The 25,552-nt window shown below is 38.8% G+C and overlaps 1 protein-coding gene and 1 pseudogene across 2 annotated transcripts in view; both read left to right on the top strand.

The window, feature by feature from the left end:
- Window positions 1–25,552, top strand: part of FMN2 (formin 2) — a 399,576-nt gene that overhangs the window by 60,432 nt on the left and 313,592 nt on the right. The gene's annotated exons all lie outside the window — the stretch shown is intronic.
- Window positions 15,056–21,227, top strand: LOC129060770 (alcohol dehydrogenase class-3-like; annotated as a pseudogene).

Below are 25,552 nucleotides of genomic sequence, written 5' to 3'. Positions count from 1 at the left end.
GTCTTAGAAAATTGTGAATGCAGTTTCATACAGTATTTCTTTTTGCTTAAGAAAATCTTTATGATAGGCATTTAGATGTTGCCCCACTCAGCTTGAGACTTGCTATCTAATTTTAAGACTGAATCACTGAAAAGTGTAAGTCTACCTCTGAAGGAGCAGAACTTTCTGTGTGGCAAAGCAGAGGGACCAATGGACTTTTTCTTTATTTTATTTTTTTGAGATAGGGTCTTGCTCTGTTGTCTAGACTGGAGTGCAGTGCTACGATCATAGCTCACTGCAGGCACAAACTCCTAGGTTCAAGCGATCCTCCTACCTTAACCTCCCTAGTAGCTGTGACTACAGATGTGCACTACCTAGCCAATCTAATTTTTTTTTTTTTTTTAATAGAGATGGGATTTTGCCATGTTGCCCAGGCTGGTCTCGAACTCCTGGGCTCAAGCAATCCTCCTGCTTCGGCTGGCCTCCTAAAGTGCTAGGATTACAGGCGTGAACCACCGTGCCTGGCCTCCAGTGGACTTTTTAATGCGTGTCACTGTTCTAAATTAAACCCTGCTATCAGCACTTTTCATATTCCCTTTTCTTATTCCTTCTTGAGGGTAGGTACCACCATGGGCTCTGGCATTTACAGAATACACATAATTCTCGCCTCTGTCTAATCCAGTCCTGATCCTCTGTCTTCTCTAGGCCCATTCTGAATCTGTGTGCTCTTCACTGGACCCTTTTGATACTCCCAGCTCATTTAAAAAAAAAAAGGCCTTATATTCCTTTTATTCCTTCCCTTAACTCAAAATTGGTTTCCTTTTATAAGGCTATAGTTTTTGAAATTCACCCCACTCTAATTCCTTTCTTTGGATCTTCTACTCTCATAGAGCAGAGGAGGATGTGTGTGTATGTGGGGGTGGGTTCCATATGCTTAACCTTTTGTTTCCGTTTCCAAACTTGTCCTAGCAATAGCATCATGCGGTAGACTCATACATACCATGCTCTGTTCTTCTTACGCTTGTTCCCATAATTGCTGGAGAACCTCAGCACGGTGGCCCTGTTGCCTGTTCCTACTTCTGGGATGAGCTAGGACTAAGCAGAGACAACATCCCGAGAAACTAATGTCATGCTAGAATACCAATCTAGGAAATTCTATTTCTGGAACCCTTGCTGCTCTACTAAGCAGATCCATGCAGAGAGAAGCCACTGTCTTGGCATTTCTCAGCCTTTCAACCCTGCGGAGTGTCTACTTTGCAACTCACCACCTCCTTCTCCCTTACTCGGAGCCATCAGTGATTATTGGAGACAACCACAAAACAGCGGCAATAAAATCCACTAAACTTTCCAGAGGCCCAGTCTGAGTTGTTCACCCTGTAGCTCTGTGATTTTGGGCGAGTTACTTATTTGGGACTTAGTATTTTCATCTATAAGATGAGGAAAATAGAAGAGTTTTGGTGAGGATCAGATAAAATATCAGGCACTTATGTAAGAGAACATTATAGAGTAAGTGTGGTGGAATCCCCAGGCGGGTTTGAGTCTTGGCTTTGCTGGGTGATTGTTATGTGGCACTGGCTGTCTCACTTGTCCTCTGTGGGCTTGGTTCCTAGTTGTTAAGATGGAGGGTTAGTAATATTTACAACATGGGCTGTAAAGGGGCTAGGGTAATGCCCAGCGTAGAACAGGGGCTGAGTAGATGCTAGAGCCATTTCATCATCATTTTTGTTGTTATATTCATGGCAGGACTTTTTCAGGCAAAATTCATATATCTCATTTAATCTCAGTTCTCAGAAAGTACCCCTTAAGCTGGTTGTATTTACTGTTTTTCTGTTTTTTTTTTTTTTTTTTTGAGACTGGCGTGCAGTTGTATGATCATAGCTCACTGCAGCCTTAACCTCCTGGGCGGAAGTGATCTCCCACCTAAACCTCTCTAGTAGCTGGTACCACAGGTGCATGCCACCAGGCTTGGCAAATTTATTTATTTTTTTGTAGAGATGAGGTCTCACTATGTTGTCCAGGCTGGCCTTGAACTCCAGGGCTCAAGTGATCCTCTCACCTCGACTTCCCAAAGTGTTGGGATTACAAGCGTGAGCCACTGCTCCCAGCCTGTATGATACTATTTTATAGGCCAGGGACCAAAGGTTCTCACAGGTAAATTTCTAGAAAAAGATGGAGTTATGATTTAAGCCCAGAAGTTGCCTCATTTAAATTTCATGAACTTTTTGTTGGATTATGATAAAGCTAACATGCAGTAAGGGATTCAAGAAGTGTGGATACCAGCCGGGCACAGTGGCTCACACCTGTAATCCCAGCATTTGGGAGGCCAAGGAGGGCAGATCACCTGAGTTCAGGGGTTCGAGACCAGTCTGGCCAACATGGCAAAACCCTGCCTCTACTGAAAATAGAAAAATCAGCCAGGTGTTGGTGGTGCATGCCTGTAATTACAGCTACTCGGGAGGCAGGAGAATCTCTTGAACCCAGGAGGTGGAGGTTGCAGTGAGCCAGGATCAGGCCACCGCACTCCAGCCTGGGCAACAGAGTGAGATTCCATCAAAAAAAAAAAAAAAAAAAGAAGTGTTAATACCTACAAGGCCTACCCAGTTAAGAATAATTCATGTCCGTGTCTTAGGAGAACTTACATTCTCATTGGAGATAGGGAGCAGACAGACAGTGCATCAAAGAGAATTCTCAGTTCAAACACAGTAAGTGCTGACACAGATAGTACAGAGTGCTCTGGGAACACAGATGAAGCAATAAACACCTGTGTAAGTGGAGGAAGGCCCCATTCTAGAAAGGTGGCATTTGAAGCGGCACATGAAGGTTAAGTAGGAGTTTTCAAGGTGGAAAAGGCAGGTTGTTCTTGGCGGAAAACCTGGTTTCTGCCTCAGAGATATGGTTGGCTATGAAAGATCCTGACACATTCAAGAAATGGTGAACAATTCCAGTTGGCAGAAACCAAGGTGGGCTGTGAAGGATGGGCGGAGACAGGGATGGGTGATACCTGTTGCTAAGGGCATCTTCACAGGCACATCCGCAATCCCAATTCCATCTCAGAATCATTAGAGGTCTCAAATATTTGTATTTACTCACTTTTAAAGGCTAGTCAAGTATAGTAGTGAGAAGAAAGAAAGAGTAAAACAAGGAATTTGATCTGTAACTGATTCTGAACAATCAATTGAAATCAATTGAAATAACTCACTACTCTTGGACCAACCAGAGATCTCAGATTTGTAGTAGCAAGAAAGGAATATGCTAATTTTTTCCTTCCTTCCCTCCTTCCTTCCTTCTTTCTTTCTCCCCTCCCCTCCCTTCCCCCTCCCCTCCCCTCCCCTCCCCTCCCTTCCCCTCTCCTCCTTTTCTTTTCAACAGGGCCTTGTGCTGTCTTCCAGGCTGGAGTGCAGTGTTGTAATCATGGCTCACTGCAGCCTCAACCTTTCAGACTTAAGCAATCCCCCGACCTTGACCTCCTGAGTAGCTACGACTAGAGTTGCACACCATCACACCCTGCTAATTTTTGTATTTTTTGTAAAGACAGGGTTTCATCATGTTGCCCAGGCTAGTCTCAAACTCCTGAGCTCAAGCAATCCACCCACCTCGGCTGCCCAAAATGGTGGGATTACAGGTGTGAGCAACCACACCTGGCCACTAATCTTTGCTTTTGATGAAGATGATTTTCTGCATAGTGGAGAGCTAGCTACAAGGATGTGGTAATCATGTAAGAGACTATAAATCTTGTTTTAATTTTTATTTTTTTAACCAATCTCATTCTGTTGCCCAGGCTGGAGTACAGTGGTGCAATCATGGCTTACTGTAGCTTCTAACTCCTAGCCTGGAGTGATTCTCCCACCTCCACCTCCATCTCTGGAATAGCTGGGATTAGACGTGCACTGCCATGCCTAGCTATTTTTAAATATTTTGTAGAGACAGGGTCTAGCTATGTTGCCAGGTTGGTCTCAAACTCCTGGCCTCAAGTGATCCTCCTGCCTTGGCCTCTCAAAGTGCTGGGATTACGTGAGCCACTGTGCCTGGTATATCAAAATCTTTTTAAACTAGATTTGAGAGCCCAAAGTGATTGAGATGAATAAGAAGCACATTCTACAGACGTATCTGAGATGGAACTAATTGATTTTGGTGACTTACTGGATTTAGAAGGTGTGAGGTTGTCAAAGATCAAGGTTTCTAGTTTTGGAGATTAGATGGGCAATGCTTTATTGAGTACTTTTTTTTAATAATTCATGCTCTCAATTTTTGATGAGCAATCCACAATTTATTAGTATATAAAAGGACTCTTTAGCTATATCATTAAAAAAAATCTGACCATCTGGACTGGCACTTCAAAATTAGATACTTTTTTTTTTAATAATGACTAAAACTTGGAATTTTTATAAATATATATCACTGAAAAGGGCCAGACGTGGTGGCTCACTCCTGTAATCCTAGCACTTTAGGAGTCTGAGGCAGGAAAATCACTTAAGCCTAGGAGTTTGAAATCAGCTGAGGCAACATAGTCAGACTCTGTCTCTACTAAAAAAAAAAAAGTCAGCCAGGCACACTGGTGCATACCTATAGTCCCAGCTACTTGGAAGACTGAGGCGGGAGGATCACTTGAGCCAGGAGTAGGAGGCCGAAGTGTGCTATGATTGCACCACTGCACTCTAGCCTGAGCAACAGAGTAAGACCCTGTCAACAACAACAACAACAACAAGAAGTATGTCATTGAAAAGAGCCTCATGCAGAGGGAAATGCTCAGCTGGGTTTGAGGCAGATAAAAAAAATCCATTTGTTTAAACTCCAAACCATTCACTACTTCTGAAAATCTATTTTGGGATACTTAAAATTTATTGATTGCCTTCTCTTAAGATGTCTCGGCAGAGGCATTTCCTTTTAATTCATCCATGTTGCTCTTGTTACATTTCCAAAGGAAGTGCTAGAGAGGTAATGCAGAGTCAGGAAACTGGTTCCAGTAATGCTGTGAAGGGAGTGAGGGCAGGGTTTAGTCTCTGAAATAGAGACTGTGCACTTGCTTCACAGGGGGGATTTTTTCTCTCCAACAGCTGAGTTAGAGCAGGCTAAGGTGGCGGGCTGAGATCCTAGTTGGCCCTAGGATGGTAAGAGAAAGCATCCACTCTTGTGATGGGACGGCCTTATGCAAAGTAGAAAAGGTTTGTCAGGACCTGTCTCCAGAAAGGATCCAGCAGAATGCATTGACCAAGAAGATGGAATTTGAACATCTACAGGTTAGTAGGAATCACTGAGGAAGTGGGATATGTTAGATTAATAGATGCAATTCATTAATTGCCTGAATTATAATATACAGGAAAGACAAGAAAAATAAGATCTAGAAACAAACAGGATTTACTTTGCTAATTGAGCAAGCTTTTGAAAGCTTTAGGAAGAGTGGACAGAATAATAGAATTATTCAATTTAAATGGATTTACTCTTAATTGTACTTGCTGATATCTAGAAAATGAAAGTTAAGAAAAAAACCTTATTTCTTAGCAATAAAAGGCATTTAACTATTGACTTTAAAAAGTCTACCGCACAGCTTACATTATTTAATATGACAAATTATTGTTTCCTCTACAGTGCTCTGTTAATAGCTAATACTTTATATAGCTACCTTCTGAAGCCGTAGAGAGGCTTATAACTTTAACGCTTCCTGTTGACATTTAGTTGATCCTAGTTTATCTGGCATAAAGTAGTTGCTAACAATTAATTACTCAAGAATTCAGCTTTGTGTATGTCTGTGGTAGTCAGAAATCTGTGGGAGTATGTGACTTCATTAAAACCATGCTTTCCTAGTCATTGCTATTAGTTTAACGCTTTCCTTGAAATATCAGTCACTGAGAGAAATAATAGCTTCTGTTACGGCTCTGTACAGCTGTACCAAAAGATTTTGTTTTCACTTTTCAGAAGTATTAGAAAAATTGCCTCCATGTCTGGGTTATCTGAAGGTGAAACTAGTTAATGATTATAATAACTTTTTTAATTTAGAAGGGAAATGAAGGAAGGGGAAAAAAGAAGAAATGAAGTGGGGGAAAGGAAGGAATGAAGGAAGGAAAGAAGCAATATTAACTATAGTAACTGTAGTTGGTACTATTTATGGAACACTTACTAGATATTTCAGGCATTATGATTTGCAAAAATTATCTCGTAATATCCCCATTTTATAGAGGGAAAATTGAGGTTCAGGGAGATTATTCAAGACTGGCACTTCAAAATTAGATACTTTTTTTAAAAAAAATAATGACTAAAACTTAGAATTTTTATAAATATATATCACTGAAAAGGGCCAGACGTGGTGGCTCACTCCTGTAATCCTAGCACTTTATGAGCCTGAGGCAGGAGAATCACTTGAGGCTAGGAGTTTGAAACCAGCTGAGGCAACATAGTCAGACTCTGTCTCTACTAAAAAAAAAAAAAAAAAAAAAAAAAAAAACCAGGCACAGTGGTGCACACCTATAGTCCCAGCTACTTGGAAGGCTGAGGCCTTCCAGGATTTAAAATTAATTTTTTTAATTCTAAGAGCATCCCCTAATCCCCACAAGATCCTACCTCTCTCATTTTTTTTTTCTTGCAGCTGGATAATGTTAGAAGATGTGTTAAATATTTAATCCAGCTGGAATGCCAAGTTAGATTCAGTTTGGATTTGAAAAACAAAACAAAACCAAAAAGAAAACCATTGGTTTTCAAGGCCTCAGAGCATAAGCTTTGTGTATTACAGGAAAGCTTCTATGCTTAGCTGGAGGTAGGAGAACCTTGCTGTCTTTTTCTGAATTTGCTATGACCTTGGGTAAGTCAACTGACCTCCCTGGGTGATGTTCAGAGCATTATTGATGTTATATAATTTATTCTTATCAACACCACAAGGTTGGCTAGATATGTTTCCTCTCTAATGTATGATTAGGAAAGAGTCATTTAGACTTCAGTAATTTTATTTTCTTCAAGGTCAACCAATAATTCAGACATCAAGTTGAATGGAAATGAGCTTCTAAATATAGGTCAAATACTTTTATAAAAATCACATAACAGCATCTCCCCCGCACCATGCCTGAATTTGATCCACCTCCCAATAAGCTCTCCCAAGCTACTACTTAGTTTCTATTGTTAGTGTGTTATTGACCAAGTGTACCAGTCCTGCATTTTGTGTCGAACTGATTAATAATTTTCTTCTGAACCCCTAATGCATCCCCTATTTTGTCGACATTCTCATAAAGACTCTAGTTGATAAAAATGACAGGCTGAATGTTGCTAATGTAATATTTCAATTCAGATGTAACATCTCTTAAAGATTGAGCTAATTAATACCATGTTTTTATGTTTCATATTGTATTTGTTATTCTTTGGTAGCGTAATGATTACCCTTCTACATAATATTTATATATAGTCTTTTATCTGGAACCAATAAGAAGATTTGAGAAAAGTTATAAAACTGCTATAAAACATTATAAAAACTGTTTCCTGTTCAACCTGACTGCTTTGTTTCCCTTAATTCTGGGATTTTCCATCATTTGCATTATCTAATTGATGATAGAACAGTCTCATGGTACCTTAAAGTAAGAGACTAACAAGAAATTTTAATTGGCTTGCTTGTCCAACTACTACAAAATTATAAAGACTGCCTTTTTATGTGTTTTTTTTTTTTAAATCCACCCTATGAAACTTATCTTTATGTCTGTCTTTTCTCTGATACGCTGGGGTTGAAAGTGAGCTGCTTTAGCCTCATTAGAAATAAAAGGTATGGTGTTAATGTCTTCTAGATGACCGTTAGTAATTTGAGAGAGATTCTCCATTTTTCTAGGCTCGACACTCTATTTTTTCCCTGCTCTTCTAACTCCTGGATTCTGTGGCTTCTGTATTTGACAGTAATAGCCCCACTCCCAACAAGCCTGAGCCGTCACATCTCTCTCTTTTGGTTATGGAGTTCAAAATGGGGTTCCTCACCCATCTAAGAGTCAGGTATTGCTTTGTTCTGACTGTGTGAGAAGTGGAAGGCTAGTGAAATGAACTAATAGGATCTTCAAGGTGAAACAGACCATATCCAACTTGTAGCCATGTCAGAAAGCCTATCCACACTATCACTACAAGCTCAGAACAGAGTGTGGGGAGAACCTATTCTATTTAACCTAAACTATTTGTGGGGAGACAGCCCTGACTGCCATTTATTACTTTTAATTCTAATTACAAATAATGCATGCTCACTGAGAGGGTTTGAAAGTTTATTTTAAAAAGCCCAAATCATGGTGGTATGAACGTTTTTGCTCTCTCTTGAGTGCCTAGATTTTCAAGCCCTCTTGGAGCATATGAATTATTTGCATACATGGAGAGATATATACACACACACACACACACACACACACACACACACACACATTCTTTTGGTCTTGTCTTCAGTTTGTTCCTCACCTTAGAATTTTTTTTTTATTAATAAGAGTGTTAACAAAACCTCTGGACTCAGGTAGTTTCATTGGTGAATTCTACCAAACATTTAAGAAATAAAACCAGTCTTAGACAGTATAAACTCTTTCAGAAAACGCAGGAGGAATGAACACTGCCCAGCTTATTTTATGAGGCCAAAATTTCCCTGATACTAGAACCAGATACAGTCATTAGGAAACTATAGCTACTATCCCTGATAAATGTAAATATTTCTTAATGAAATATTTGCAAATTTAATCCAGCAATGTATATAAAGGAATGCAAGGCTGGTTTAACATTTGAAAACCAAATGACATATCAAAAGCAGGTTAGGTTGATTCCAGGAAAGTAAGGTCAGCTTCACATTTAAAAGCCACATATTTTTCATTATATACATTGTATGTATATATGTATATATACATTATATATAATGTATATAATGTATGTATATAATGTGTGTATATATAATGATTCTCCCTAGAGATTATCAGAAAAGCATTTGATAAACTGTATCACCATTCATGACAGAAACTCTTAGGAAACTTAGAAATAGAAAACTTGCTTACCCTGATAAAGGACAATTGTAAGAAATCTACAGCAATTATCATTAGATGGTGAAATATTGAAGGTTTGTTCTTTTAAGTTTGGGAATGAGAAAACAATGCCACTATTACCACTCTGTCTTCTATTGAACAGTTATTCCTATATGGTCTAGAAGATAAATAAGAAATTGGAGAAGAAATAAAACTGCCGTTATTTATGATGATGTGATTGTATATGTAAAAATTTCAAATACATTTACAGATAAATAATTAGAAATAAAATTTACATAATTACTGAACACAAAATCAATATGTAAAACCAATGCCATTTCTGTATCAGCAAACAAAAATTTTAAAGATACTTAAAAAATAATACATTTAAGACAATATTAAAAACATCAAATAATCTAAGAAGACACTGAACAGACATGTGCATGGCCTGCATGCAGAAGCCTAATAAACTTCAGTGAGAAAAATCAGAAATGACAAGTATATGAACAGATTTATCATGTTTATGGTTTTGATTTTTTTTGTTTCATTTCTCTCCAAACTAATAGATTAGATGCAATTCTAATCAATATCTCAAGGGTGTGTGTGAATGCGTGCTTGTGTGCTTTAGTGGGATGTGACAAACTGCCTCTAAACTTTATGTTGGAAGGGCCTAGAATAAGGAAGATGATCTTTAAAAAAATCAAAGTGGGAGGCCGAGGCAGGCAGATCACGAGGTCAGGAGATAAGAGACCATCCTGGCTAACAATGTGAAACCCCGTCTCTACTAAAAATAGAAAACAATTAGCCGGGCATGGTGGTGGGTGCCTGTAGTCCCAGCTACTCAGGAGGCTGATGCAGGAGAATGGCGTGAACCTGGGAGGCAGAGCGTGCAGTGAGGCGAGATCGCGCCACTGCACTCCAGCCTGGGCGACAGAGGGAGACTCCACCTCAAAAAAAAAAAAAAAAAAAAAAAAAAAAATCAAAGTGGAGTTAACATTCCAGGTATCAAGACTTATTATAATGCAACAGTAATTAAACATTCTAGTATTTGTGCAAGGACATACAAACACACAGTGGAACAGAGTCACCTAACAGACTCTCATGTGTATAGACAGTTAATGAATGACAAAAGTGGCACTGAAAAGCAGCTTAATACAGCCTTTTAAATAAATGGGATGGGGTCAACTGGGTAATCATATGAAAAAGATAATGAAAGTTGATATCCATCTCACAAATACAAAACTTTCTAGGATGATTATAAATGTCAATGTGAAAGATAAAATAACAAACCTTCTGGAAGATAATATAGGAGGTATCTTGTTGCTTATGGAGTAGGTAAAAACTCCTTAAACAGGACAATACCCTGGCTATAGAGGAAAAGACTGATAATTTGGAGTATATTCAAAGTAAATGGGCTGGGTGTTGTGGCTCACACATGTAATCCCAGCGCTTTAGGGGGCTGAGATGGGAGGATCTCCTGAGCTCAGGAGGTTGAGGCTGCAGTGAACTGTGATCGTACTCTAGCACTCAAGCCTGGGTGACAGAGCAAGACCTTGTTTCAAAAAAAAAAAACAACAAAAAATCATCAAAAGAAATTATGAAGAAAGCAAAAGCAGCTGGGCATGGTGGCTCATGCCTGTAATCCCAGCACTTTGGGAGGCCGAGGCAGGTGGATCACAGGGTCAGGAGTTCGAGACCAGCCTGACCGATATGGTGAAACCCCATCTCTACTAAAAATAGAAAAATTAGCCGGGCGCGGTGGCAGTTGCCTGTAGTCAAGCTACTCAGGAGGCTGAGGCAGGAGAATAGCTTGAACCCGGGGGGCGGAAGTTGCAGTGAACCGAGATCGCACCACTGCACTCTAGCCTGGGTGACAGAGCAAGACTCTGTCTCAAAAAAAGAAAGCAAAAGCTAGTTATGAAACAATTCGCATTTTCTTTTTTGTATGTTGATTTTGGTAAATTGCTTTTTTTTTCCTTAAAAATTATGTTTTATCTAATATTTTTAAATTTTGGTGTAAAATTATTCTAATATCTTACTACTTTAAAGCCTGTAGGATCAATGTTATGTTTCCTTTTTTATTTCTGACATTAGTTATTTGTATCTCTACTTGATTATACTTGCCAGAGGTTTTTAAATATTATTAGCTTTTTCAGAAGGCTTCTTTGGAGGCTATTTATTAACACTTAAATCTGTTTCCTTCTTTCTCCCTTCTTTGGACTAAATTGCTGGATCTTTTTCTCTCCTAAATTCTTTAGATGGATATTTAACATACTGATTTTTGTAGCCTTTTATCTTTTTAATATATGCATTTAAACCTACAGATTTCTCTCTAAACATGACTAACTGTATCTCTAAAGTTAAGGCAAATATTTATATTATCCTTCATTTAAAAAATATTTTAAAATGTTGACTCTGTTGTCTTTTTTGAATAATGTGTGATTTAGAATTGTATTGCTTGATTTCCAAACATGGAGACTTTGTTTTATCTTCTTTTATTATTGATTTCTAATTTAATTACATTATATTAAGAAAACGTACTCTTCATTTCAGTATGTTGCCATTTATTGAGATTTACTGTAGCCCAAGATGTGATCAGCTTTCATCAGTGTGCTGTGTGTGCTTGAAAAGAATGTTTTAGGTTAAATGTTCTGCTTAAGTCCATTAGGTAAATTGCTGATTATGTTGTTCAGATCTTCTATATCCTTACTTTTTATTTTCATTGTAGCAGCTATTAAGAAAGTTATTGCTACTATGTTTGTGGACATGTTTTTTTCCTTAGAGCTCTGCCAATTTTTGCTATGTGTGCTTTGAAGCCTTGTTATTTGAAGCACACATATTTAGAATTATTTATTTTCCTTATGAATTACATTTTTATCAATAGAAGACTTCCACTTTGTTTCTTATGATGCTTTTTGCTGTAAATCATTATCTGTTATTAATATAGCTATGCTTGCCTTCTTTAGTTTAAAATTTACATGTTATATCTTTTTACTTTCTAGTAATCTTAATCATTTTTATACCTTTTCATTTGTATCTTCAATAAAGAGCATAGGTTTGGAGCTCATTTATTATCTTGTCTGACAGTCTTTTGTTTTTTACTGAAGTATAACTAAGTTCATTTACATTTAATACAATTGTTTAAATGCTTGGATTTAAAGTACTACTTTATTGTATATTTTCTATTTGTCTTATCTGTTCTATAGTCCTTTTCCTTTTGTGTCTTTTGGATTTATCAATTACTCTTTACTATTTAATTGTTCTCTCTGGTATTTTAAAAACTGTAATTTTACCAACTATATTATTATTATTATTATTATTATTATTAAGACAAGGTCTCACTCTGTCACCCATGGTGGAGTGCGGTGGCATAATCATAGCTCACTGCAACCTTGAACTCCTGGGCTCAAGCCATCCTCCCACCTCAGCCTCCCAAGTAGCTAGGACTACACTACAGGGGTGCATCACCACACCAAGATAATTTTTATGTTTATTTTTAAATTTCTAAATTTTTTTGTAAAGGTAGGATTTTACTATCTTGTCCAGGCCGGTCTTGAACTCCTGGGCTCCAGCAGTCTTTCCGCCTTGGCCTCTCAAAGTGCCGAGATTACAGACCTGAGCCACTACACCTAAGCTTATCTTTTAAAACTGCATACATTTTTGCCGTTTTTGTTTTTTGGTACTTTCACCTATTTCCTGACAAATTAAGCAACCTTAAGACCTGTTTCCAGACAAATTAAGCAACCTTGAGATTCCCTAACTTAATAAATTTCACTTCCAAGTTACACATTGTTATTTTATTTTAATTCTTTCTATATTATCTCCACAAGACATTAATACTGTTTATATGTTTAGTATTCATTTAATCTTTTTTCTGTGCTCTTTCTTTCTGCATCTTCAGGAATCTGTTTGGGATTATTTTCTTTCAGCCTAAAGAGCATCTTTTTGTATATCCTTTAGTGCAAGCCTGCTAGGTGACAAATTCTTTAGTGCTTTTTGTCTTAAAATAGGTTTCTTTCATTTTCTTCTTGAAAAATATTTTTACAAGGTGTAGAATTCTAGTAGGCAGTTTAAAAAAGGTCATTCCACTATCTTCTGGCTTTCAATGATGCTAACTTAACAAAAATAATCTATTTATTGATTCTTTGAAGGTCATCTATTTGTGGCTGCTTTAAAGATGTTATTTTTAGCTTTTTTGTAGCAGTTTTACTGTATTCACACATTTATAGGATTTATAGGGCTTTGAAACCAGTAGTAGTTTGATACTTTCTTTCATTTTACGTTTTCAGGAATGATCTTTCTGTAGATAATGCTTCTAAGTTATTCTGTTTATGATATCTTTTTTTCTGGGACTCCAATTATACATAGGTTAGAGTTCTTCACTGTATCTTTTATCCTCTTATTTTCTCTGCAATATTTCCCATCCTTTTGACTCTATTTCTTCATTCTGGATTGTTTCTTTTTATCCTTCTTTGAATGCACTAATTTTTTATTCAGCTGCTTCTAATCTACCATTAAGTAGATCTGTTGAGGTTTTAATTTGGCTATTTATCAGTTCTAGAATTGCTCAGTTTTAAAAATTATTTCTAGTTATCTGTTGGCATTCTTTCTTTCTTTTTAAAAATTTAAATCAGGGTCTCATGTTGTTTCCCAGGCTGAAGTGCTGTGGTGCGATCATAGCTCACTGCAGCCTCAACCTCCTGGGCTCAAGTGATCCTCTAGCCTCAGCCTCCCAAGTAGCTGGGACTACAGGTATGGACACCACACCTGGCTAGCTTTTAAAATTTTTTGTAGGGACGAGGTCTCTCTGTGTTATCTAGGCTGGTCTCAAACTGCTGGACTCAAGCAATCCTCCCAACTCGACCTCCCAAAAGTGTTGGCATGACTGGCATGAGCCACCACTCTTTGCTGAAGTTGTTTATTTTGTCTTTTACCTTCTTGGAGAGATTTAACATAGCTATTTTAAAATGTGAGTCTGATAATAATCTAGGATCCCTGTGTGTTTTTTTCTGTTGTGTGTTTTCCTATTGATTTTTGTTTATTTTTTAATTTATGTCTCCATTTTTCTATATTTTTTTTTATTTTATGCTGTGCAAATTCTTAGTTTGATCTCATCTTTTCCCAGATAGGGTTTATGTTTGCTTTTGCTGGGGACCTGGGGCACTAATATTCCAAGATCACCTTGAGGTATGTTCAAAGATTTAGATGCTTTGAAGTTGAATTTTAGCCCTGAAAATGTTCAACCTGCCTACTTCTAGTTTACCTTTCTTACTAGAGTGATGGAATTTTAGATTCTAACCCCAAGTGAGAGGTGTTAGTAGGGCCAGTCTCCCTTAGAGGTCAGGGTCCTCCAGTCCCTTTCCCCGGATAATGTGCCCACAAACTCTCACAGGAATCCTGTGGGGTGTTGAGGGGTGGGGACAAAAGGATCCCCCATGAGCCAACCTCCACTCCCTAGGTCTGTGTTCTCCCTTGAATCCTGGCTTGCTAATTTTTTCTTAATTTAATATTCCCTTTCCTCTTCCCTTTAAGATATTCCATGTTATATATATATATACACATATATATAAAACATATATATAAACATTACCTCATTATATAATTATACATTATGTAGCCATTAGCTCATGTATTATTATTATTATTAATTTTCTTTTGAGACAGAGTTTCGCTCTTGTTGCCCAGGCTGGAGTGCAATGCCATGATCTTGGCTCACTGCAAACTCTGCCTCCTGGGTTGAAGCGATTCTCCTGCTTGAACCTCCTGAGTAAGTGAGATTACAGGTGCCAGCTACCACACCCAGCTAATTTTTGTATTTATAGTAGAGATGGGGTTTCACCATGTTGGTCAGGCTGGTCTTCAACTTCTGACCTCAGGCGATCCACCTGCCTCAGCCTCTCAAAGTGCTGGGATTACAGATGTGAGCCACTGCACCCGGCCTCATGTATTATTTTTACAGTATACAATTTACAGGCAAATACTTTCACTTGGCAACATACCATAAACATATTTTACATGGCATTCAATGAGATGTGATTTTAATGGCTCTTGATTGTCCCACTATATGTACAAATAAAACTTTTTATTCTTACTGCTATTTTTGGAAATTCTACTTTTCTTTTTTAAAAATGCAAGTAACATTGGAATAAATATATTCTAGTACATAAGTATTTTTGCATATCACTGATATATTTTCCCCTTAGAGAAGACTTCTATGAGTGGAATTAGTGGTTCAAAACGGATGGGTTGACTGGGCTCAGTGGGTCACGCCTGTAATCCCAGCACTTTGGGAGGCTGAGGCAGGCGGATCACCTGAGGTCAGGAGTTCAAGACCAGCCTGGCCAACATGATGAAACCCCATCTCTACCAAAAATACAAAAATTAGCTGGGTATGGTGGTGCATGCCTGTAATCCCAGCTACTTGGGAGGCTGAGGCGGGAGAATCAATCCAACTCGGGAGGCAGAGGTTGCCGTGAGCCAAGATTGTGCTACTGCACTTGAGCCTGGGTGGCAGAGCAGGACTCCATCTCAAAAAAACAAAACAAAACAAACAAAACAAACCCCAAAAGGGATAGGTTTTAAAATTATTTTGATATTAAATTTCTCTGTAGAAAATTTGTGCCAATTTGTATATCACTGGTAGTAATGTTAGTGCTTCTTTTAAGCACAGCTAAGAAAACACTCCTTTGTCATTTTTATTTTATTTTGGGTGGGGGGGACAGAATTTTGCTCTGACACCCAGGCTGAAGTACAGTGGTGTGATCACAGCTCATTGCAGCCTCAAACTCCTGGGCTCAAGAGAATTTCCCACTTTGTCCTCCCAAAGTGCTTGGATTACAGGTGGGAGCCATAGTGCCTGGCCTATTTGTAAACATGTCAGAGATCTCAGTTCATCCTGGGGTTTAATCTTTTGATGTTATCTTATTATTCTTTTACATTTGTCATTTTTATATACATTTCCATTTTTAAATAAAACCTTTTGTTTAAAAGCCAACCATAGATGCTTTGGGCAATCACATTTATGTGTTCCATGTAGAGCTGTTTTAATGGCTGTGTTATAGTGTTGTGTGAAGATTGTGGCAGAAATAGAAATTATAAGTGTGAAGATGATGCAATTATTTTAAAAATCTGTATTATTTATAAAACCATGTGCACTATGGTTACAGCTACATAAAACATTCAAAGAAAATTTAGAAAATAGGCTAGGCACGGTGGCTCACACCTGTAATCCCAGCACTTTGGGAGGCCGAGGCGAGTGGATCGCTTGAGGTCAGGAGTTCTAGACCAGCCTGAACAGCATGGTGAAACCCTGTCTCTACTATAAATGAAACAATTGGCCAGGCATGGTGGCGCGCTCCTGTAATCCCAGCTACTCAGGAAGCTGAGGCAGAAGAATCCCTTGAATGAGCCAAGATGGCGCCACTGCACTCCAGCCTGGGTGACAGAGTGAGACTCCGTCTCAAAAGAAAATTTAGAAAATATACACAGTGGATGCTGTTGTGTTATGATACTGATTAGTTATTGTTTTTCTTATCTACCCCCCTCAAAACAATTCTATAGGGTTGTGCTATTATTTTTTAATAATTAAATGATTAACGCAAACCCAGATATTGTGAGTTCAATTCAGGCTACTGTCAGTAGATCTACTTTTTATCCAGCCAGTCAGTCATCTTATAAATGGTTCAAATGAGTTGAAATAAATGGACATCTCAGCTGGGCACAGTGGCTCATGCCTGGAATACCAACATTTTGGGAGGCTGAGGTGGGAGGATCACTTGAGCTCAAGAGTTTGAGACCAGCCTGGGCAACATAGCAAGACTCCATCTCTACAAAAAAACAAAAAAAAAAGCTAGGCATCAATGTACTCACCTGTAGTCCTGGCCACTTGGGAGGCTGAGGTGGGAGGATCGCTTGAACTCAGGAATTGAAGGCTACAGTGACCTGTGATCACACTACTGCACTTCAGCCTGGGCCACAGAATGAGACCCCATCTCTTTAGGTAATTAAATAAATAAGGCCTTTTTGTTATTTCCCCAATAGCAATAATGTGTTTATTGCTACCTAGTCCAAAAAGTATTTACAATGATTAGGAGAAAAAGATATAGTAAGAAAATAAAAAGGTGCTATTTTAGTGAAAAGATTAAAGAAAAAAAGACAATACTGAAGTGGAACCAGGAATGAGACTAATCAAAAACACATATTCCAGAATCTCCAAACGTGGCAGGTGGGCCATATGTGAATTTCACTGTTTTTTTTTTTTAATAACCAAAATGAAAAGCACATCTGACCAACACAATTTATATTGTCCCTGAGATTAAAAAAAGAAAAAAAAACACAAATGGCCAGGTGTCGCGGCTCATGCCTCTAATCCCAACACTTTGAGAGGGCCAGGCGGGTGGATCATGAGGTCAAGAGATCGAGATCATCCTAGCCAACGTGGTGAAACCCCATCTTTACTAAAAATACAAAAATTAGCTGGGCGTGGTGGCACATGCCTGTAGTCCCAGCTAATCTGGAGGCTGAGGCAGGAGAATCACTTGAACCCGGAACGCGGAGACTCCATCTCCATCTTAAACAAAAAAACACAAACTCAAAATACCATCCAACTATTTAGTTCTTTAGACAGAGCTGTGAAATTCTAAGATCAGGAATAAATGTGTCTTCAGAGCCCTCCTACACAAAACATTGTGTAATGGGATGGGCATTTTCATCAGTCTTCTGTAGACTTGGCAGTCTTGTCTCAGAGATCACACCCAAGCACAGTTCAGTTGAGGCAATTCTTTTTGAGGTCAGTAGGACAAGGTGTAGAGCCCTCTGCTGGCCTGAGATAGGTTTATCTACATAATCTAGGGATTGATTTGATTTGATTTGATTTGATTTTGTTTTGTTTTGTTTTGTTTTTGAGACGGTTTCACTGTGTCGCCCAGGCTGGAGTACAGTGGTGCAATCACAGCTCACTGTAGCCTCGACCTCCCCCCAGGCTCATGCAATCCTTCTGCCTCAGCCTCAAGTAGCTGGGACCACAGGAGTGTGCCACCACACTTGGCTAATTTTTTTATCTAAAAATTTTTTTTCTGTAGAGATAGGGTCTTGCTATCTTGTCCTGGCTGGTCTCCAACTCCTGGGCTCAAGTAATACTCCTGCCTCGGCCTTCCGAAGTGCTGGAATTGTAGGCGTGAGCCACCACACCTGACCAGGACAGATTTTAGAGTGGTTATAAAGAAATCAGTGAGCTGCATACTTCGAGGCAATTTTTATTTTTAATATTTTTTCCCCTTCATGCAAACTGTGTTATCAGGTGGGAGATAGTACTTTATGGAATATCTGCGATATAGTTACCATATTTTGCTACTTTAATATGGGTCTGCTGGCCTTGACAGACAATTGAGCTGGGGCAGTGCTGATAGTTTCTTATTAAGAGAAGAACCTACATTCAGATTAATTCCCACAGAGATGGACATCCTATCTCTACTCACAGATAAGCCAGTCATGGAATGAGAATAGCAACAATTCCTCTCAGACAGTAATAATCTAGGTTCTAAATTAATATACAGTCCAACCCCCGTGCCAACCAGAACCCGTGGACATGGCAAACCAGGTTATCAAGTGCAAGGCTGCAGTTGCCTGGGAGGCTGGAAAGCCTCTCTCCATAGAGGAGATAGAGGTGGCACCCCCAAAGGCTCGTAAAGTTTGAATCAAGATCATTGCCACTGCAGTTTGCCACACCGATGCCTATACCCTGAGCGGAGCTGATCCTGAGGGTTGTCTTCCAGTGATCTTGGGACATGAAGGTGCTGGAATTGTGGGAAGTGTTGGTGAGGGAGTTACTAAGCTGAAGGCGGGTGATAACTGTCATCCCATTTTACATCCCACAGTGTGGAGAATGCAAATTTTGTCTAAATCCTAAAACTAACCTTTGCCAGAAGATAAGAGTCACTCAAGGGAAAGGATTAGTGCCAGATGGTACCAGCAGATTTACTTGCAAAGGAAAGACAATTTTACATTACATGAGAACCAGCACATTTTCTGAATGCACAGTTGTGACTGATATCTCTGTTGCTAAAATAGATTCTTTAGCACCTTTGGATAAAGTCTGCCTTCTAGGTTGTGGCATTTCAACTGGTTATGGTGCTGCTGTGAACACTGTCAAGGTGGAGCCTGGCTCTGTTTGTGCTGTCTTTGGCCTGGGAGGAGTTGGATTGACAATTATCATGGGCGGTAAAGTGTCTGGTGCATCCTGGGTCATTGGTGTGGACATCAATCAAGGTAAATTTCCAAGGGCTAAAGAGTTTGAAGCCACTGAATGTATGAACCCTCAGGATTTTAGTAAACCCATCCAGGAAGTGCTCATTGAGATGACTGATGGAGGAGTGGACTACTCCTTTGAATGTATTAGGGATGTCAAGGTCGTGAGAGCAGCACTTGAGGCATGTCAGCAGGGCTGGGGCGTCAGCGTGGTGGTTGCAGTAGCTGCTTCAGGTCAAGAAATTGCCACTCATCCATTCCAGCTGGTAACAGGTCGCACATGGAAAGGCACTGCCTTTGGAGGGTGAAAGAGTGTAGAAAGTGTCCCAAAGTTGGTATCTGAATATATGTCTAAAAAGATAAAAGTTGATGAATTTGTGACTCACAATCTGTCTTTTGATGAAATTAACAAAGCCTTTGAACTATTGCATTCTGGAAAGAGCATTCGAACTGTTACCAAGATTTAATTCAAAAGAGAAAAACAGCGTCCATCCTGTCGTGATGTGATGGGAGCAGCCTAACAGGCAGGGAGAAGCGCCTCCTAGACCTTCAGCAGCTACTCCAGAGAATGGTGTGATGTGTGTCATTCATGAATGTCTGTAATCAAGGCAAGGATAATTCAGTCATGGACTGGACTCTCCTCCACATAAATAATTGCTAGCTCATTAAGGAATATTTTTAACATAATAAAAGTAATTTCTACAAAAAAAAATACTATTGGACAATGAAATTTTCTTGCATATGGAGGAACCAGAAAAAATGTTGATCTGAAATCTTTTAAGGTGGGAACCAAACCCTCATCTTACCCGTAAAAATCTCAGTGAAGCACTGTTAGAATGCCTACCTTCGAGCATTGTTATTTTCTGGTGGACACACTATGATAAATTATTTGTGGATTATAGCTCTGAGTTATTTTAGGTGTTGTTATTTATAACCTAGTGAAAAGATGGGGAAATAGCTGCTAAAAGTAACTTTTCTCTTTCTTAAGCTAGCAGGCCTGTAGCCTACTTACGCCACTTTTAGGTTGTGATTTTAAAGTTTCTCACATGCCTATGGTAGAAAGCTCGTATTTGTTTTCTTTAATAGGAAGACATAATGTCATTCAGCAAAAGCCAAAACAGACCTTAAGAATTTAAGGATGTGGAGTGAGGCCATGAAAATGCATCCCTGCCTTAACCCAAAAATAAAACTGTGATTTGCTCTGTTAAACAATTCTTATCCATCCTGACCTTGTCCTTAATACTCACAGTATGTTGATTATTTATACTTGACATTCCTGAGAAAACAAGGGAATATAGGATATGGTAACTGGTAGCTGGAAACTCATATACCCTATTTGAGAAAATAACACATTTGTGAAATGTTACACACACACACACAAGACATTTATGGATGGTTGAGGAAATACCACAGGGCAATTGTTAATTGAATGCAAAACCGGTTGAAAAACAGCATAAATGTCAAGAAAACTGTTTGCTCAACTACGTGTAGTCATACAAAGAGCACAGAAAGATTTAGTGCTGGTTAAGTAGAGATGATGTGTACGTGAGATAATGATTTTCAATTCCTCTGAAAAGGATTTTTTTTAAAGGAAAAAAGTGTGACTATTGTAATCAAACAGATTTTTAAAAGTCAAAACAAATAGTATTCATGGCATATTACATTTGAATATCACCATGTAATTTTCATAGTGCTTTTCACATATCATTTACTCTTGCCTCATGCAAGCTCCCCCAAAAAGACAAGGGACACATTTTTCCTGATTCACTGATGAGAATATTGAGGCTCCAAAAGGTGATGAGGTTTGCTTAGGGGGAGCAATGAATATACCCTAGGAATTTTATCTACTCCATGTTTTTTCTTTAAATAGTTAATTACCAATAGGTTTAGACATAACAGATAACCTGATACCTTCATTTTTCCATATGATACCCACAAAGTTTCCTTTTGGTTCCTTGGTAAACAAATGAAGAAAATGAGATTAGCAGCTACAGCCTCTGCCTATATTGATCAGCCATCTCTTTTATTTATTTTTACTTGATAAATGTGTTAATTCAGTAGGCAGCCAGTGGCTTTGTTTTTTTTTTTTTTTTGAGATGGAGTCTCGCTCTGTCATGTAGGCTGAAGTGCAGTGGCCTGATCTCAGCTCACTGCAAACTCTGCCTCCCAGGCTCAAACAGTTCTCCCGCCTCAGCTTTCTGAGTAGCTGGGATTACAGGCGCGTGACACCATGCCCAGCTAATTTTTGTATTTTTAGTAGAAATGGGGTTTCACCATGTTGGCCAGGCTGGTCTCGAACTCCCAATCTCAGGTGATCTGCCCACCTTGGCCTCCCAAAGTACTGGGATTACAGGCGTGAGCCACCACACCCAGCTTCAAGTGGCTTTTATGTAGTCATCATAGCACTGTCCAGAGCTAGGGGAGATTTACAAGACCCGTGTCCACCTTTCTCATCCTGAAGTAGTTTGCAGTCAATTTGAGGAAACATGATATACACTCAGGACTAGGTGACAAGCCACTGTTTTGGATAGTACACCATTAAGTGTTGAAATGTGGGGTGGCGGGTGTGCTGAGTTAGCTGTCCGATTCAGGAGTGGCCTTTCAGCAGAGGTGGGTTTGATTCGGGTGAAATGGGACTTCAACTAGATTTTTTAATGATTGATTATTAGACTCCTTGAGTGGGTACAGCTGGAGAGGGCATTCTAGTGGCATGAAGCTTGGTTTAGGAAATGAGAAATGAATTTAGGAAGGAAGATGGTAGGGATATAGGAATGTTGAAATGATATTTAAGTTGAAGAGTTGGGATTTGATTCTGCAAATGTAGAGGAACCATGAAAGAAATCTGTTTTGCTTATTTTCTGCTAGTGGAGCTACGTGATGAATGAGAGGTTTTGAGATTACCATTACAGCCCAGTAATATATTACAGTTCTGAGGTGTGGTTCAAAGACTGGGGGACTGACCAGCTACTTTTGTTTGTTTATATGATGTTTTATAGAGTGCTTTTAGCATGCTTTGTATTTTGGTGAATGATGAAACTCAGTGAGATAGTTTATCCCCTTAGTTGTTGGTGCTACCTCTTTTATATGGAAAAAACTATGTCTGAGGCTGTTAGTAGGATAAGGGCTCTCTAGGCAAAAGTCTTTTTGTGGTTGACCATGATGCCAGGTCTGGAGCCTCTCAGTTACTCCAGCCCTGCTTCTCTCCACCAACTCCCAGAGGAGCTGGTAGGCCAAGCATTTTTCTAAGCATGCTATAGATATCATATTTTACATATGAGGAACCGAAGCTCAGGCTTAGAAGCATGCTGTTGTGGCCAATTTGGTTCTGCTATTCTGGAAAATATTAGGAGGGCAATGGCTGCAAAGATTCAAGATAGGCTGTTTTCTGGGGCTGTGTAGAAGAACTGTACCTAACTGTAGCTGAGATATAGGTATCATTACCACTAACTGGAGGGTGGTGAAGGATAGAGTGGAGAGGGCATTACGTTTCAGAAACTTCTTTTATTTCTTTTTTTTTTGAGACAGGGTCTCGCTCTGTTGTCCAGGCTAGAGTGCAGAAGCATAGTCATCATTCATTGCAGCCTCAACCTCCCAGGCTCAAGTGATCCCTTCACTTCAGCCTCCTGAGTAGCTAGGAATAAAAGTGTGTTGCACCATCCCTGGCTAATTTTTTAAAAATTTTTAAATATTCTGTAGAGGTGGGGTCTCACTGTGTTGCCCAGGCTGTTCTTGAGCTCCTGGGCTCAAGCAATTTACCTGACTCTGCCTCCCAAAGTGCTGGGATTATAGGCGTGAGCCACATGCCTGGCTACAGTTCAGTTGTTTTCTTAAGCCATCACGGTATCCATGTTACCTCTTAAGAACTGACTTGTCAATTTAATCATGTGCTGCTCTTGAATAAGTGCATCTTAGCTATTCCCAACAGCCTTGCATTTACTGTTTTGAAAAAAATTATTAAAAAAAATTTTAACTGTTGCAAAATACACAGAGCATTAATTTACCACCTTAACCATTTTAAGTGTCCAATTCAGTGTTGTTATGTATATTCACATTGTTGTGTAATCAACCTCCAGAATTTTTTCTTCTTGCAAAACTGAAACTCTGTACCCATTACATTGCAACAACTTCCTATCCCCCATCTCCCCAACCCTGGCAACCACCATTTGACTTTCTGACAATATGAATTTGACAATGTTACGTACCTCTTATGGGTAGAATCATACAGTATTCGTCTGTTTGTATCAGGCTTATTTCATTTAGCCAAATGTCTGTCCTCCAGGTTCATCCATGCAGTAGCATGTATCGGAGCTTCCTTCTATTTAAAGTCTAAATAATTTCCCAGTTTATATATATATATCGCTTTTTGTTTATCTGTTCATTCATGGATGGACACTTGGGTTGCTTCCACTTTTCGCCTGTTGTGAACATGCTGTTATGAACATAGGTGTACAGATGTTTCTTTGAGATCCTGTTTTTAATTCTGTGGCATATATATCCAGAAGTGTAATTGCTGGATCATATGGTAATTCTATTTTTAATTTTTTGAGGAACTGCCATATATTTTCCATAGCAACAGTATCATTTTACAGTATCACTAATAGTACACAATGCTTTCAGTTTCTCTAATCCTTGCCAGCACTTATGTTCTATCTTGTTGTTGTTGTTGTTGTTTTGAATAGGGCCTTGCTCTTTTGCTGGGCTGGAGTGTAGTGGCGTGACCATGGCTCACTGTAGCCTTGACTTCCGAGGCTCAAGTGATCCTCTCGTGTTAGCCTCCCAAGTAGCTAGGACTACAGGTGTGTGCCACTATACCTGGCTAATTTTTATATTTTTGTAGAGATGAGGTTTTGCCATGTTGCCCAGGCTGGTGCTTTATTTTTGTTGTTGTTGTTGTTGTTGTTTGTTTGTTTCTTAAATAATAGCCATCCTCGTGGGTGTGAGGTGATCTCATTGTAGTTTTGATTTGCATTTCCATAATGATTAGTGATATTGAGCATCTTTGCATGTGCTCGTTGACTATTTTGTGTATCTCCTTTGAAACAATGTCTATTCAAGTCCTTTGCCCATTTTAAAATCAGATTATTTGTTTTTTGTTGTTGACTTGTAGGAGTTCTTTCTATATTCAGGATGTTAAATCTTTATCAGAGTTGATTTGCAAATACTTCCTCCCATTTTGTAGGTTGCCTTTTCACTCTGATTGTGTCCTTTGATGCACAGAAGTTTTAAATTATGATATAGTTCAGTTCATTGATTTTTTAAAAAATTTTTGTTCCTTATGCTTTTGTTGTCATATTCAAGAACTCATTGCCAAAAACAATGTTACCAAGTTTTTCCTTTATGTTTTCGTCTAAGAGTTTTGTAGTTTTAGGTCTTATGTTTCAGTCTTTGTTCCATTTTGAATTTTTGTATATGGGGTAAGAATTTACTGGGTTTTAATGAAAGCAAATCGCAAATGAATTTTGCCCAACATGTAAACATTTATTAAACATACAACATTAGTTTGCACAAGAGCCTATACAAGCTGACTTGAGAGTCAGAGCATGGCCAGCTTGCCACTCTGGTAGGTGCTTGACCTCACCTTGTGTGAAAGGTCCATGTGATACAAACACCAAGGAATAGGATTCTGTGACCGACTGTTGGCAATAGGCACAGAGACATCCTCCTAAACTAGAGGTGGGAGGTAGCACTCTCAGGCTGTCACACCTTGACATCATCCCTTGCCTGAGTTTTATCCTTTTTAAGTGTGGGGATGTTCTCTGATGTCGTACTCAATCTACTTAAATTGAATTCCTTCAGGTTCTCCAATGATAGCTCATTATCTAACATTTATTATGTTAATTAAAGCCACTAATTTCACCAATGAAAAACTATTTCTGATATTCAGTATGCTAAATAGCGCAGTTTCTGGTGTGGGTCAAGATAGGATAGCTGGAAGATATATGAGTAGCTCAAATGCTTAGCCAGGTCTGAAACGTGGTCCTTTCTGATCCAATCCTGGCTGACCCCAGGAATCTGAATTCTCAGTTAGGGCCAATGACTGTCCCTAAATGTAAAGCTTAAACTATCTTCCTGTTCATGCTGGAGATTATTTTATGAGTTTCTTAATTTGTTAAATACAGAAATAGCAACATCCATCTGATAGCTCATTTACTTTGTAGTCTCGACCCAGTGATTACAGTGGTTTTTTGTTTTTTACTTCCACCATACTGTTCTTCTCTTTGCTTTGCTTGATGTGGATCAGAGGTATTAGGGAAATACACCCAGTTAAGAAAAATGTCACAAATATGGGGCATGCATATATTGAGCTTATGCATCCTAAAATGGTTGAACACATTGTTATTCTGAAATCCTAATGAGCAGTTTTCCAAGGTGTTTAT

Source organism: Pongo abelii, chromosome 1 (genome assembly GCF_028885655.2).
Source record: "Pongo abelii isolate AG06213 chromosome 1, NHGRI_mPonAbe1-v2.0_pri, whole genome shotgun sequence".
Lineage (NCBI taxonomy): Eukaryota > Metazoa > Chordata > Mammalia > Primates > Hominidae > Pongo > Pongo abelii.
This window is presented reverse-complemented; position numbering and strand designations above follow the sequence as displayed.